Source organism: Rhinopithecus bieti, unplaced genomic scaffold (genome assembly GCF_001698545.2).
Source record: "Rhinopithecus bieti isolate Rb0 unplaced genomic scaffold, ASM169854v2 scaffold_31823, whole genome shotgun sequence".
Classification (NCBI taxonomy): Eukaryota; Metazoa; Chordata; class Mammalia; order Primates; family Cercopithecidae; genus Rhinopithecus; species Rhinopithecus bieti.
In genome coordinates, this window is record NW_016814121.1 from 1,001,898 (window position 1) to 1,017,791 (window position 15,894).

Here is a 15,894-nt window from a genome sequence, read left to right on the forward strand (position 1 = left end):
TACTGACACATTCTACAATGTGGATAAACCTTGAAACATTATGCTAAGTGAAAGAAGCCAGACACAAAAACCCACCATTATATGATTCTATTTGTGTGAAATGTCCAGAATAGGCAAGTCCATAGAGCCTGAAAAAGGACTAGTGGTTTTCAGGGGCTGGGGATGGGGGATATGGGGAGTGACTGCAATGGATACAGGATGTTCTTTTGGGATGGTGTGGATATCTGGCAACTAGATAGATACGATGTTTGCACACTTGTGTGAATGTGCTAAATGGCAAGGAATTACACGCGTTCAAATGGATAATGATTAATTTTATATTATGGAAATTCTACCTTAATTTAAAAAAATGTAGGACAGACTCTAGCCTGCACTGGGAGATGGGCAGATACATTGAGAAACCAGTCATGTTACTGAAACCCAGAAGGAGGATCTTATCAGGAATGGGTTTGGCTGTACAGCTAATATTAATATAAATTACATTAATCATAGCTTAAATAAATGGGGGTTTATATTCTCCACTCAGAAGTCTGGGGTGGGTGACCCATAATGACCCCAACAATGATATTGGGGATCCAAGCTCTTACTCTTCTTCTCTACTGTTCTTAGTATGCATGCTTTTGTACTCATTCTTCTTGCCTCATCATCACAAAATAGTTGCTACCATTCCAGCCACCATATCTAGGTTCCAGGCAGGAAGAAGGGAAAGTTGTGAAGAACTGTAGAGCGTTTCTAGCTGAGTCAAACCTTTTTTCTTTTCTTTTCTTTCTTTCTTTCTTTTTTTTTTTTTTTTTGAGATGGAGTCTCACTCTGTTGCTCTGTCACCCAGGCTGGAGTGCAGTGGCATGATCTTGGCTCACCACAACCTCTGCCTCCTGGGTTCAAGTGTTTCTCCTGCCTCAGCCTCCTGAGTAGCTGGGACTACAGGTGCACACCACCATGCCCAGCTAATTTTTGTATTTTTTAGTAGAGACGGGATTTCACTATGTTGACTAGGCTGGTCTTGAACTCCTGACCTCAAGTGATCCACTGGTCTTGGCCTTCCAAAGTGCTGGGATTACAGGTGTAAGCCACCATGGCTGGCCTGAGTTGGACCTTTCAAATAAGGTCCTGGATCCTTATTTCCTGGATCTGCCACTCACTGACAACAGCATTGGGTCAGAGAATTCAACATGGATCCATCAACGAGAAAGTGACTTGGGACAGAATTACAGGAGGTTGGTTTAGTCAACCAATGATGTCTGTATGAGAACCAAATAAAAAAGTCTGGAAATGGCATTTTATACATGGGATGACCTGGAGGTCCTCAGCTGCAGGACCTGGATCTTGGCATGGCAAGGTCTGCTGTGGTGACATTTGACCTCAGGATAGATCAGTACTGTTCAGAGATACAGCCTTCTAGAAAGGGGCATTGTTTGTTCCTGGGGAAAGCCCTAGGAAATCTGATTTAATAGCAACCCCATAGGAGGAAAGGATGGTCAGCTTGGGTAGTGTTTCCCTCATCAGAAGTCAAGGCAGGACTGGCCTTGAGCCCAGGGATGGTGGTCCCAGCAGGGAGTTACTGGGGAGAGCAATGGCCACTGAGATGAGGTCGGAAGCAATGGACACAGATATGGGACCCAGAACTTGTCTCAACAACATGACAAGATGAAGCCAAAGATGGATATTGCTTGGCATGGGCTATTCCTGTAAAGAAAACACTGTCCACGTCAAAATAAAGTATACTTATTTCTGTTCCCTGGTGAGGCACAAAATGTACAGATACACACGTGTCTGGTTTCATATACATGTCACTCATCTGTGATCTTGTGGAAACCACATATTGTGACTTCTTTTTTTGTTGTAGTTGTTGTTTTTTTTTGGGATGGAGTCTCACTTTGTTGCCCGGGCTGGAGTGCAGTGGTACGATCTTGGCTCACTGCCACCTCCCTCTCCTGGGTTCAAGCTATTCTTCTGCCTTAAGTCCCCCAAGTAGCTGGGACTACAGGCATGTGCCATCACCCCTGGATAATTTTTGTATTTTTAGTAGCAATGGGGTTTCGCCTTGTTGGCCAGGCTGGTCTCAAACTCCTGACCTCATGTGATCCGCCTTCCTTGGCCTCCCAAAGTGCTGAGATTACAGGTGTGAGCCACCACGCCTGGCTTCACATATTCTGTCTTGTTTATCCGCATGTCTCCACTATCTAGCACAGTTCTCAGCACACAATACTAGTCCTCCATTAATTTCCATTAATGTTGTCAAGATGGAATGAATCTTTTGCAACTCCATAAAGATAGTCTCAGTTTGGTATCTGCAGTTCAGTCAATCTTCTGTTCATTTCACTTTCCTGGCCAGGACCAGCTCTGGTGAAAATTATGAAGTAACTTCATAATAAGAGTTGAAGTAATTTCACAATAAGAGTTTTTCTAATGGCTCCGTCATGGTAACAGCCTTCTCCCCAAATCTTTGGATAGGCTTTATTGGAAAAACGTAGGCTTTGCGGCTAGAAAGAAGTAGCTTCCAGTGACTGGATATGAAAACACAATGTACACCTACAATGAAAACCTACAAAGGAAATCAAAGGAAGAATCTAAAAACACACAAATAGACCTAAGTATATGTAATAACCTAATGTATTTATAAAGTGAGATAAATGATTTTAGTCAATACATTACTGTTTGAAAATTAAATTTCAGAATGCATTAAAGATTTAAAAAACTCGTAAGAGCGCTAGAATAATACATGGGTTGATTTTAATGTTCCAATCAAAGACGGGAATTTAAAGGTTGATTGATATATTTGACAAACTAAACATTTAAAGTTGCAGTTTGGAAAATTACCACTGTAAATGAGAAAAATGGCTTAATATGAGCTGGAACATCTATTTGCAGCATATATTATGGAAAAAAGTGTGATGATCTTAATATATCAAGAACGTTTACAAATCAATAAAAGATGATTGCCCTAGTTAAAAATCAGCATAAACGGTAATTCACAAAAGACGATATGCAAATTGCCAAGAAACATCAAAGTAGCTCAGTATTACTAGTAAGTAAATAAATAAATTTAAACAACAAGGCGTATATTTTTACTATAAAATTGACATTTTTGGACCTGGTGTGGTGGCTCACTCCTGTAATCCCAGCACTTTGGGAGGCCGAGGCTGGAGGATCACAAGGTCAGAAGTTCAAGACCAGCCCGGCCAACATGGTGAATCCCTGTCTCTACTAAAAATACAAAAGCTAGCCAGGCATGGTGGTGCACACCTGTAGTCCAAGCTACTCAGGAGGCTGAGGCAGGAGAATTGCTTGAACCCGGGAGATGGAGGTTGCAGTGAGCCAGGATCACACCATTGCACTCCAGCCTGGGCAACAGAGTGAGACTCTGTGTCAAAGGGAAAAAAATGACATTTTTTGGAAAGGCAATGCCAGTGTTGGTAAGAGTTTGTGGAAATGGGAACTTGTACACACGGATTTAACCTGGTACAACTTTTTGACGTACGATTTTGCAATATACCTATCCAAAAAGCCTTAAAATGTTCTTATTCTTTCAGTTAGAAATTTCATTTGTAGCAATTTATTCTAAAGAGCAACTTTGGGTATAGGCAAATGTTATTTCCAAGGATATTCATTACATCATTGTTTATAACAGAAATTAGAAATAATCTATCTGATAGAGGAATGGTTAAAAGCAATTTGCTACAAGAATGCAATGGAGTATAATGGGACAATGAAAAATAGTGAGGAAGATGGAGGGTCATGACTAGAGCATGTAAAATGAAAATGCAGATGATATAATAGCACGTATAGTATGATTCTGTTCCAGTAGGTAATCAGACAGGAGTGAGAAGGGGAGAGAGCCCCTCAATCCCACCAGGAATGTCAGGCGACCATCAGGTGGTGGTCAGGTGGTTGTTAAACTTTCTCTCTAAAATAATAATTGGTCACAGCCTGCACCAAGGAAAGGCAGTCTCCCTATAGATAGAAAAATCTCAAACTAGTGATCAGCTTCCCAGTAAGACCTCAGGAGTTGGGTGAGTGGGCTCAAGCATGCTCACTAAGAGGCAAAATGGTGGCGTCTCACTGGTATATGACCTTCCTCTAGGAACATTTGACTGGTAAGGGAAGAACGCCTCAAGTGAGCATGCGTCCAATTTCAGGAAACACACCATGCACGCGGCCCCTCCCAGATGCTGGAAAGCCACTGTGTACGTGGACAGCCCACCCCATGGGAAGAATCAGAGGAGAAGGGACGCAACCCTCCAGAAGCAGGTCAACCTATAAAACCCCAAGTCCGAAGTCAAACTACACTTGATCTCTCAAGTCACCCGCTTTGTCCTCTTACAAGGGAATTGTACTTCCTTTCATTCCTGCTCTAAAACTTTTTAACAGACTCTCATTCCTGCTCTAAAACTTACCTGGGTCCCTCCCTGTCCCTTACGCCCCTTGGTCAAATTCTTTCTTCTGAAGAGACAAGAATTCAGATTGCTACAGACCTGTACGGATTCAGCACTGGTAACAATTCCATTTTTTAATTTTTTTTTGAGACAGAGCCTTGCACTGTCACCCGGGCTGGAGTGCAATGGTGTGATCTCGGCTCACTGCAACCTCTGCCTCTTGGGTTCAAGTGATTCTCCTGCCTCAGCCTCCCGAGTAGCTGGAACTACAGGTGCCCGCCACCACATCCGGCTAAATTTTTTTTTTTTTTTAAAGTAGAGATGGGGTTTCACTATGTTGTCCAGGCTGGTCTCAAACTCCTGACCTTGTGATCCACCCACCTCAGTCTCCCAAAGTGCTGGGATTATAAGTGTGAGCCACTGCACCTGGTCTAACAATTCCATTTTAAATGTGTGTGCACACACACATATATACACAGAAGAAAAGTATTTATCTTTTGAGTATTGCAGGAAAATTTTATTTCCTTCTCAGTGTTTTATACACACACACATACACACACACTTTATATAACACAAGGTATTGTATGAAATCTAATATAATGTGTGATATAGACATGATACTGCCTAATACATACAGGGTTTCCTTTCCTCTTATATTGCTCATGGAAGCAGATTTCCCATTATACGACTCATGTAAGCAGATTTATAAAATTTATTTAATTGAAAAATTCTCCAGACCCCCCCATTATTAGTTTCTTTTTTTTTTTTTTTTTTTTTTACCGAGAAGGTGTTTTGCTCTGTCATCCAGGCTGGAGTGCAGTGGCACGATCTTGGTTCACTGCGACCTCCGCCTCCTGGGTTCGCCTCCCGGGTTCAAGTGATTCTCCTGCCTCAGCCTCCCAAGTAGCTGGGATTACAGGTGTGTGCCACCACGCCCAGCAAATTTTGCATTTTTAGTACAGATGGGGTTTCTCCATGTTGGTTAGGCTGGTCTTGAACTCCCGACCTCAGGTGATCTGCCCACCTCGGCCTCCAGAAGTGCTAGGATTACAGGCGTGAGCCACCGTGCCCAGTCCTGGTAGCTTTATTATCTTAGGCAAGTTACTCAAACTCTCTAAGTTTTTGCATCTGCAAAATTTGCATTATAATATCGACCTCTTAGAATTGTAGTGCAGATGAAATGGGATAATATGTATGAACGCTTTCTGATCCATATTAATCACTCACTAAATGCAATGTCTTTAATTTTCTCTGGTACACTCTCCCTCCCTTATCACATGTGCACATAGGAGAGCTTCTAATATTAAGCAGTTATATTTTACAGTGAATTTAAATGAATGTCTTTTTTTTCCCAGATGGATTTTATTCTATGTCTGTGGGGTTTTCGTTATAAAATGAAAGATTTGTTTCTATAACCTTCTATCTAAAGAATAATTGCAGTCTTTTCCAATTTGTAGAAAATTGAAGTCGATGGCTAGGAATTTTCTCCGTTTTAATTTCCTCACTCTAAAACTACATCAGAAACTTGTTTTCTTGCTACCATAAGGATCATAGCAGAAACTCCTGTGAGCTAGAATCTGAGTGTGCGAAGTCATATTTGGTTGTCTGGATACACCAGTGTTTCTGCAAAGCCTGTGTTGACTCTGCCAATTCAAGGGGCTTGGGGAACTTCACCGGAAGGAGTGTTGTCACAGGTAGAGGTGTGAGGGCTCCTGGTTTGTCCCAAGGTTATAACAGAATGCAGTAAGTGCCAACCTGAGCTAGTCGATATTACGTGGGCTGACAGTCAGGCTACTTTGCAACAACCTGCCGGCACAGTCTCTGAAAAGCTGTAGGTTAGGGTTCTGCAAATGGAAGTGTGGGCCGTGTTCAATGCAAGAGTGTGCTCTGGGCGGCAAACAATTGATGGAAAAATCAGCAACCCCTCATCTCCTCTGCACAACAATCTCTGGCAGAGATTACTCTAAGTCAACCATTCCCATTATGCTTGCAAACAAACAAACAAACAAACAAAAAATCCAGCCTCATCCCAGAAAACAAGACATTCCTCCTCCAGGCTCTTTTTAAATTGCCCGTCACCTGCTTTCTCCTGGGTTTGGTGAATAACCTCATCCTACTATTGGTCGGGCCTCCATCTCGGGGGGCCCAGCTCAGCCCCAAACCTCATTAGAATCCAGGTCTGTGTTCCTGGCACACAGCTGCTTCTTGCACTTGAAAACTGACGGGGAGAAAAATGGTTCCTGCACTTCCTATCAGCCTTAAACAGAAACATCTGTTCACCACGAGCCTTTTGCTGGCTTGGTTTGCAGGGAATGTGTTCTGGGCAGGTGACGGCACTGCCTCGCCGCACGATGACATCAGCCAGAGAGAACTGCTGCAGGGGACTGGGGGCCCTGGGAATACAGAATAGTTCTGCCTGCCAGGAAAATGAAGCCTGAACTGCACATTTTATAAAGCTTTAAAAGCACAAATCCTGGCTTAAAAGGAGAAATATTGCCAGGTGGTGAAAAGTGCTTCTGAAGAAAAAGAAACTAATGCAAAAGAGAGAGCTGATTGAATCCAGGGGTTCTGTCTGGTCCCTTTGTTCTTTCTTCCCTATCAGCAGAGCAATAAATGAAGATTTCTAGTCTGAGGGCATCCATTGAGACAAAAATGCTTTTCTTTCATCTGATTGTGTCTGGCATCTCACCGCATTTCTCTGTTTTTAGGCACTGATGAAATATTCCAGCATGGGAAAGAGGCTTAGCCCAGAGTCTAGATACAGATATCCCTTCTTCTTCATTATCTTCTTTCTTGTTGCTGTTGTTTTTTGAGACGGAGTCTCGCTCTGTTGTGCTGGCTGGAGTAGCAGTGGCGTGATCTCGGCTCACTGCAATCTCTGCCCCGTGGATTTCAGCAATTCTCCTGCCTCAGCCTCCCTAGTAGCTGGAATTACAGGCGTGCGCTACCACACCCAGCTAATTTTTTTGTATTTTTAGTAGACATGGGGTTTTACCATGTTGGCCAGGCTGGTTTTGAACTCCTGACCTGGCCTCGAGTGGTCCGCCCGCCTCGGCCTCCCAAATTCTTCATTATCTTCCTAAAACTCTCAAAAAGAGCCAGATCCTAAATTCTTCCTTTCTTTCTGCTTTCAGATTAGGGCACGGAAGCACCAGGAAATGAAGTTTCCCCCCCTTGGGGTTTTACATGGCTTTGCTCAAGCAGCATTTGTTTAACACAAAGCATGGGCTGTCATCATAAAGCAAATCTATATGTGTCTCTCACTGTCCCCTTAAGTCTGCTCCCGTGGGTGAAACCGCCTTTGCAAAATGATAACAGGAAATGACGACAGTGAAAGAGATCAGACCTAACCGACTCCATCTTGCTTCTAACCTTTAAGCTGTCCTTGTTCATCCCTGAGCGTAGGCCGAACTAGCTTTGGGAAGGAATTCGGTTTATGGTACGACTCTGAAACAAAATTGATAACAGGCCCTTTCCCCAAAAGACCCCCTTCTTGCCTGGGGACCCGTCTGCCTTTGCAGGACTGACAAATTAGCTACAAGATTAGAAATTACAGTTTAGGGACCATGCAGCCTTGGGCTCTATGAGTCTGAACCTCTCCTAATTGCTCCTGGGGATAACATCACTCTTGTAAAACTTAAGATCAGTGCTTTCTTTTTTATAGACTCTGCACTGGATGGATCAGCTGACACCACCCAGACGGGTAATCCAGCTCAACCAGTTCTGCAATCCCACTCAGAACAGAAGACAGCAAGAAAAACTCACTTTGACCCCCTATAGATGGAATCATGTATAATCATCTATTGGTCAGTGCGGATCAATCAGCACTCCCCACTTTCCAAGCCCATACCTGACAAATTATCTTTAAAAACTCTGATCCCTGAGTTTCTGGGGAGAATGATTTAATAATAAAGAACTCTGGTCTCCCGCACGGCCGGCTCTGTGTAAATTACTCTTTCTGCATTGCAATTCCCCTGTTTTGACAAATGGGCTGTGTCTGGGCATCCGGCAAGATGAACGGGCTCTGTCTGGGCAGTTACATGGGGATTGTTTTTTCATGGCCAGGGGCAAGCCTCTGGACTCCTCTGGTCACTTGTAGGGAAGGAAAACTCCTGTAGCCAATCTAAGTTATAAAACAGAGTCCCAGTCTCATGTGATAACCAAACTTCTCAACCTAATTTAAAGCTGATTTTGCCTCCTGCTTCCCTGTTGTGCTGGTGAAGATAGAGAATTCAGGCTTGGCGCCGTGTTTTGTTCCCTCTCTTTTCTTTTTGCGTCTCTTCCTCCTCCTCTGTGATCTTTCTACCTGGGTCTTCTGACCCTGATGGGAAGCGGTTATGAAGTGGGAGAGGAGGTGAAATGGAAACAATCATCTGTGTGTCTGGAACTTGACGACCATCAGGTGATACTCCGCCTTGGATGTCCCCTTTTGGGGACACTTCCGTGGAGGCTTTGATTCTTTGGAGACCCTTCTCCCATTTCTGAGGCCTTCCCACCTGTAGTTCCCTTGGTGCATTTTCCTTGGATCTGTTTCTCACTCTATCTGGCCCTTAAACTTCTGATACAGGAGATAGAAAGAAACTATGTAGACAGATAGTAAGAGCAACAGAGTCCTCAGTGGAATTTCCCTTTTGACAAGCAACCCCCAAATCATTTCTTTTCTAACAAAAAGCAGCCTGAAAAATCGAGCTGCAAACATAAACAAGCAAGCTGGAAACTTGCACAGGCCAATGCTGGCAGCTGTGCCCACAGAAAAGGGCTACCTGGGGCCAGGTATGTTTGACGTGGAGGCTTTATCTTCCCTCTTCTTTGTCACCACGTGTACAGTAAGCAACAGGCAACATGGTGCTGGCCAGGCAAAGAGTCCATCTGCATAGTAAAAGATGAAGGTGGGGGCAGCCAGGTTTTTCCCACCCTATGCAAATGGCACATCTGGTCCAACCAATCTTTGGTGCACTATGTAAATCAGACACCACCCCAAGTTCATCTATAAACCCCCTTGGATTCCACTGCAGAAGTGACAACCCATTTCCCCAAGACCCCTCTCTCAGTAGCAGAGAGAGCTTGTCTCTTTCTTTCGCCTATTCAACTTCTGTTCTTAAGCTCACTGTGGTGTGTCCGTGTCCTAGTTTTCTGTGGCCATGAGACAATGAACCTTGGGTATTTACCCTAGACAACGATGCCACTTCACTTCCAGGGGTGCCTCTAGCTTTTCTCTGCTGAAGTCCACTGTCTCTCCCTGCAGCCCTCCTGGATGAGGTCTAAAACCACACTTGGTCCATGGGAGACACACATGGATGCTTTGTCCTGACATGTTCTGGAACAGGAAGACTTCTAATGCAAGCATCTCTTCTGAGGTGTTGTCTGCTGGCAACCAGCTAACCCATCTCTCACCTTCATGTTTCTTGGGTAGGAAATAGACCCAACCCTTTATATCTTCCAATAGAGAGGATATGTAGTAAGCATCTATTTGGGGGTTTCTGTTGAAGCCCCAAAGCCCCCTTCCCCGAGCTCAAGTAGAAGAGCAGGCACCCTGCAGCCCTCACCCTTGATAGAAGTAAGAGTTACAGTACATCAACAGCTAGTTTACCTAAAACCCTTTCCCGTCTCCTTTCCTTGAAGTCTCTGATGCCAAGCCTGGGTCAGGCAGAAGTGTCTCTTCTATTGGGAGGTGGGGATTGGGGTGCGGTTGAGACTAAGTACAGCTTTCTTCAGAGAAGCTGTCTGCAGAAATCATCCCCAATCTCCAACTCTTTTTTTTTTTTTCTTTTTTGAGACGGAGTTTTGCTCTCATTACCCAGGCTGAAGTGCAGTGGCACAATCCCGGCTCACTGAAACCTCTGCTTCCTAAGTTCAAGCGATTCTCCTGCCTCAGACTCTGGAGGCGGTGGGATTAAAGGTGTGCACCACCATGCCTGGCTAATTTTTTGCATTTTTAGTAGAGGCTGGGTTTCACCATGTTGGCCAGGTTGGTCTTGAACTCCTGACCCCATGATCCGCCCGCCTCAGCCTCCCAAAGTGCTGGGATTACAGGCATGAGCCACTGCGCCCGGCCTCCCCAATCTTCCAACTCTTAACCCTTGGTATGGGTGGAAGGTTTAGGAGTTATTAAGCTATAATTCAGGCAGCTATTTGGTTATGTCATTTGTGCATGTCTTGGATCTCTTTTGGAATGTGATAACTATTGTCTTTAGTGCCTTTGTTTCAGCCTCATGCGATGTTCTGACTATATGGACTGGCCTGTCTTCCTTCCCACTTGCTTCTGAGCTCTTGGAGGTGAGGTTCAGGTTTGATTAATTTCGATCTTCAACAAGCAGCCTGGGTCTAGCTCGTGGTAAGCACTTAGTGCATTCTTGCTGAACCAATGAATAAATGCCAGAAATCTCTTTCAGCGAATAATCAGTAATTTACTGAGCAAATAAATGATCAAACACTGGGCCTTGTGCAGAGGGAGCGGTGATCACATCTACCACAGGGCCTGGTTTTAGAGTGCTTCCACAGGAGTTGGGATGACTGGTTATTGAGTGTCAAAGCATTTGTCAATGTCTAATTCCAAGACTGGGACAGAGAAAGCATGGGATAAACCTAGATGATCTTGTGATGCCAAAAAGTAAATTACTTGGCTGGGGGGAAAGATGAAGGGCATGCCGGAAGGACACAGGAACGAGCTTGAAGGAGCCCTCAGTGGCCAAATCTGGGCCAAGTTGGGCAACAAAATAAATAATGATTGTCATACTTTACAATGCATAGAACAAAAAATCAATATCTGGGAGTCCACACTGGCATGCATGAGTAAATATTACATAAATAAATTGAAGAGCGGGGAAAGTACTTCTTTACAGTAGAATTCTGACCATTAAATGTAGAAGGGATGATGAAAATAGGCAAACACCACAGTCGTAAGTGCTTCAGGCAAAAATCGTCGATGAATGCTGGAAACGAGTGGGCAAAATCGTGGTGAGAAACATGATATTCACATAATCTCAAAGTATATCCCCTTTGGTATTTATTAGTTACAAAAAGAGAAATGGTAACTTTACAGTAGAGAGCCCAGCAACCCCAATTTTATCAAGTCATCAAATTTGAAGGTCACTATGGGTCGAGTATCCCTTATCGGAAGTGGTTGGGTCCAGAAGTGTTTTGGATTTTGGATATTTCTGGATTTTGGAATATCTGCATGTACATAATAGGATATCTTGGGGATGAGAACCAAGTCTAAAGACAAAATTCATTTATGTTTTATTTACACCTTATACACATAAACTGAAGGTAATTTTTTACAATATTCCTAAACATTCTGTGCATGGAAAAAAGAACGTTTTCACTGTGTTTTAACTGTAACCCATCACATAAGTCAGGTGTGGAATTTTCCACCTGTACTCCAAAAGTGTTGGGTTTTGGAGCATGATAGATTTCAGATTCTCAGATTAGAGATTCTCATTTGCTAAAGAGAAGACACAGTGACATCATGAGCCTACTGGCCTGATGCACTGAGAAGGGGACATCACATCTGTGGTGCTTTTGCTCTCAAATACTGAATTTAGATATGGGGAGACCTCAGATTGATCCAAATTTGGGGACATTCTAGAAACTAACCGGCTAGTACTCTTCAAAAATGGCAAGATCATGAAAGAACAGACTGAGAACTATTCTAGACAGGAGGATGTTTAGAGACCCAATAAATGAAGGCAACATCAGATCCTGGATAGGATCTTGGATCAGATAAAGGCCGTTTATGGAACAATCGGAGAAGCGTGAGAAAAGTGTGTAGGTTAATTTACAGTATCTCTTTGACCAGTGTAGATGACTGCATTGTGCCTGTGTAAAATGCATTAATATTTAGAGAAAGTTGCTAAGGGTTTTTATGATAATTACTTGTATTGTGGGTGCAACTTTTAGAAATAAGTATGAATTTATTTCAAAGGAGTTTGAGACCAACCTGGGAGTTGGTAAAACCCCCTGTCTACAAAGAATAAAAGATTATTAGCCAGGTGTGGTGGCTCAAGCCTGTAGTCCCAGCTACTAGGGAGGCTGAGGTGGGAGGATTGCTTGAGCCAGAGAGGTGGAGGCTGCAGTGAGCTGTGATGGTGCCTCTGCACTCCAGCCCGGGCAACATAGTGAGACCTTGCCCCATCCCCCAAAACATAAAAAAGTTAAACAGTAAATTAAAACTATGCCTTATTTTTAGGAAGTTAGTATCTCCCTCTTGGAGCTTATCCCTCTCTTGACTTTTTCAAGCATCTCAATCCAAAAGAGTGGGTTTGATTTGATCAAATCTTGCTATGGCTACTCATGGCCACATGGTGTCGCTGTTGGCACTCTGTCCTGCCTTATCTTGCAGGCGTGGCGGATCCAGTTCCCTGCAGGGGCCCCTGGGAATAGCCAAGGATGAGCCACGCCCCCAATCCCAAGCTTGGCGAAGGCGCTCTAGGCTTGAATCCTCCGAGGTCGTCGTTCTTAGGGCTCAGCCCTTTCAGTTCACATCCAGAGTCTCCTCTGATGGACCAGCTCACCCTGGAAACCGACTGGCTGGGCACTGGTGCTGCCTCTCCCAGCCCTTGAACCCTCTGTCTTCCCTCTCTGAATTGCACATCTTCAAGACGCTACAGACACCCTAGCTCCTCTGTCCTGCTCCCAGGGGAGACTGTAGGGATGCAGCCCTCTAAGGAACACTCCTTCAGGAATTCCAAGGTGTCTACACCTGCTTTTCTGGGAGGCAGGAGCAAGCTCAGTATGACTTTCTGTCCCCTCTCTCATTAGACATGAGAAAAAAAAAATATTTGAGCCCTGCAGCACTTCATTTATTCACTTCCTACAAAAAATATTTATCAAGTGTTCGCTTTGGGCTGGGCTCTCTGTTTCAGGGATTAATAAAAAGATCTTGACTGTAAATCTAAAGGCAGACGTCATGAAACAAATCAAGAGGTAAGCCTCTGTAAGGATGGGGTGCTGTGGGTACCTGACGGGAAATCCTTGCTCACCACGTCTAACCGTGGAAGCTGGCACTTGAATTGAATCCTGGAAGAAGAAAAGTACCGGCTGATATACAAGAGAAAGAAGGACATTTTTCTCTGAGGGAGCAGCAAATATGCAGACCCCAAGTCTGAACGAAGACACCCTAATGTGTTCCTACAACTGTCTCCTTTAGCGCACCCTGAATGCATTTGACCTTATCCTCTTTCTTCTTTTTTTTTTTTTTGAGGCAGTGTCTTGCTCTGTTGCCTAGGCTGGAGTGCAGTAGTGCAGTCATAGGTCACTGTAGCCTAGACCTCCTTGGGCTTAAGCGATCCTCCCACCTCAACCTTCTGAGTAACTGGGATCACAGATGTGCATCATCATGTCTGGCTAATTTTTTTTTTTTTTTGAGATGGAGTCTCGCTCTGTCACCCAGGCAGGAGTGCAGTGATGTAACCTCAGCTCACTGCAACCTCCGCCTCCCGGGTTCAAGAGGTTTTTCTGTCTCAGCTTCCTGAGTAGCTGGGACCACAGGTGTGCACCACCACACCTGGCTAATTTTTCATATTTTCAGTGGAGACGGGGTTTCCCCATGTTGGCCAGGCTGGTCTCAAACTCCTGACCTCAAGTGATCTGCCTGCCTCAGCCTCCCAAAGTGCTGGGATTACAGGCATGAGCCACAGCACCTGGCTCTCGTCTAGCTTATTTTATTTTATTTTGTTTTGTAGAGATGGGGTCTTACTATGTGGCCCAGGCTGGCCTCGAACTTTTAGGGCTCAGGTGATCCTCCTGCCTCGGCCTCCCAAGGTGTGGGATTATAGGTATGAGCCACCACGCCTGGCCTCTAGTTTATTTTCTGTTTTATTCTTCTGTCTCTCCACACTGGTCTGTGAGCTCTGAGTGGGTGAGCGCCTTGTCTTCAATGTTGACTTTATTCCCACTGCCTAGGACCAGGTAGAGTCTCAGCTTTAAAAAAGTGATCAATTAATGAAACAGCTTAATGTATTAGTTAGTGGCAATACAACCTGTGGCTCCATCTGGCTGGGGAGATGTTTAGGGGAGCAGCAACTTCCAAGGCTACAGTGTCTGGCGAAAGGTGGGTCACATAGAATCTTGTGTGCTGAGTGGAGGGGCTTTTGCTTCATCTTGAAGCCAAGAGGGAGCCTCGCAATCTATTGACCAGAAGAATAAGGTAATTGCATTTGTGTTGCGGGTTAGCTCTGCAGCAGTCTGGAGGCTACCGGAGACAGGTTAAGGGGAGAGGCACAGCAGGAGGCTTTTGCTGAGATTTGGGCAAATGACAAAAAGGTCCTGAGCCTAGAAGACCTTGTGATGCCAAGTAGTAAGAAACTATTTGAGAAAACAAAAATATGGTGGCATGTCAGAAAGACACAGGAACCAGCTTGAAGGAGCTCCCAGTGGCCAAATTTGGGACAAGTTCAGCAACAAAGTAAAATAATGGGCCGGATGTGGTGGCTTGTGTCTGTGATCCCAGCACTTTAAGAGACCGAGACAGGCAGATCGCTTGAGCCTAGGGGTTTGAGACCAGCCTGGGCAACATGGTGAGACCCCATCTCTACAAAAAAAAAAAGAAAAGAAAAAATAAAAAAATTAGCCCGGCATGGGGGTGCACACTTGTGGTCCCAGCTACTGGTAGGCTGAGGCGGACAGATTGCTTGAGCCCAGGAGTTTGAGACCGGCCTGGGCAATGTGGCAAAATCCCATCTCTACAAAAAGAAAATGCAAAAATGAGCTGGGCGTGGTGGCCCACACCTTTAGTTCCAGTTACAACTGGCCACCTACCAATGCACTTAATTGGAGGAGCTATACTAATATTATCAACTATTAATTTACCCACAGCTTCAAGTACGTTCATTATTCTAGTTTTATTAACCACCTTCGAATTTGCTGTAACCCTTTTTCAGGCCTGTGTCTTTACACCGCTAGTAAGCCTCTACTTCCACGACAACACGTAATGACCCACCAAACTCATGCCTATCAGATGGCCAACCCTAGCCCCTGACCACTAATGGGAGCCCTTTCAGTGCTACTGCTAACATCCAGCCTAACCATATGATTTCATTCTAACTCTGCTACCCTCCTGACTCTAGGCCTACTAACCAATATATTAATACTACATCAATGATGATGTGATATTTTCTGAGAAGGCACATTCCAAGGCCACCATACACCAATCATCCAAAAAGGTCTTCCATATGGAATAATCTTTGTCAGTGTTTCAGAGATGCTCTTCTTTGCTGGTTTCTTCTGAGCATTCTACTGGGAGGCTGAGGCGGGAGGATTGCTTGAGCCTAGGGAAGGGGAGGCTGCAGTGAACCATGATCAGACCACTGCACTCCAGCCTCAGCAACAGAGCAAGAACCTATCCCCAAAACAATGATAGTCATGGGTTATAACACATTGAGTAAAAATCATCATCCAGGAGTCTACACTGGCATACATGAGTAAAGAATTAGATGCATACATTGCAGAGAAGGGAGAGGGATTCCTTATAGATGCCTGTGACTATTGAGTTTAGAAGGGATGATCTTCTAGGCTCAGG

At 44.4% G+C, this 15,894-nt stretch overlaps 1 long non-coding RNA gene across 3 annotated transcripts in view; it reads left to right on the forward strand.

Moving 5' to 3' along the window:
• LOC108513931 (uncharacterized) overlaps positions 1 to 8,221 on the forward strand; it is a 92,134-nt gene extending 83,913 nt beyond the window's left edge. For 2 of the 3 annotated variants that reach the window (XR_001881055.1, XR_001881057.1), the window contains exon 5: positions 8,041 to 8,221. This is a non-coding gene — a long non-coding RNA (uncharacterized LOC108513931). Of the gene's footprint in view, positions 1 to 4,084; positions 4,195 to 8,040 lie in introns of those variants that run through there. The other variant, XR_001881056.1, reaches the window with a different exon arrangement.
• The last annotated feature ends 7,673 nt before the right edge of the window (positions 8,222 to 15,894 follow it).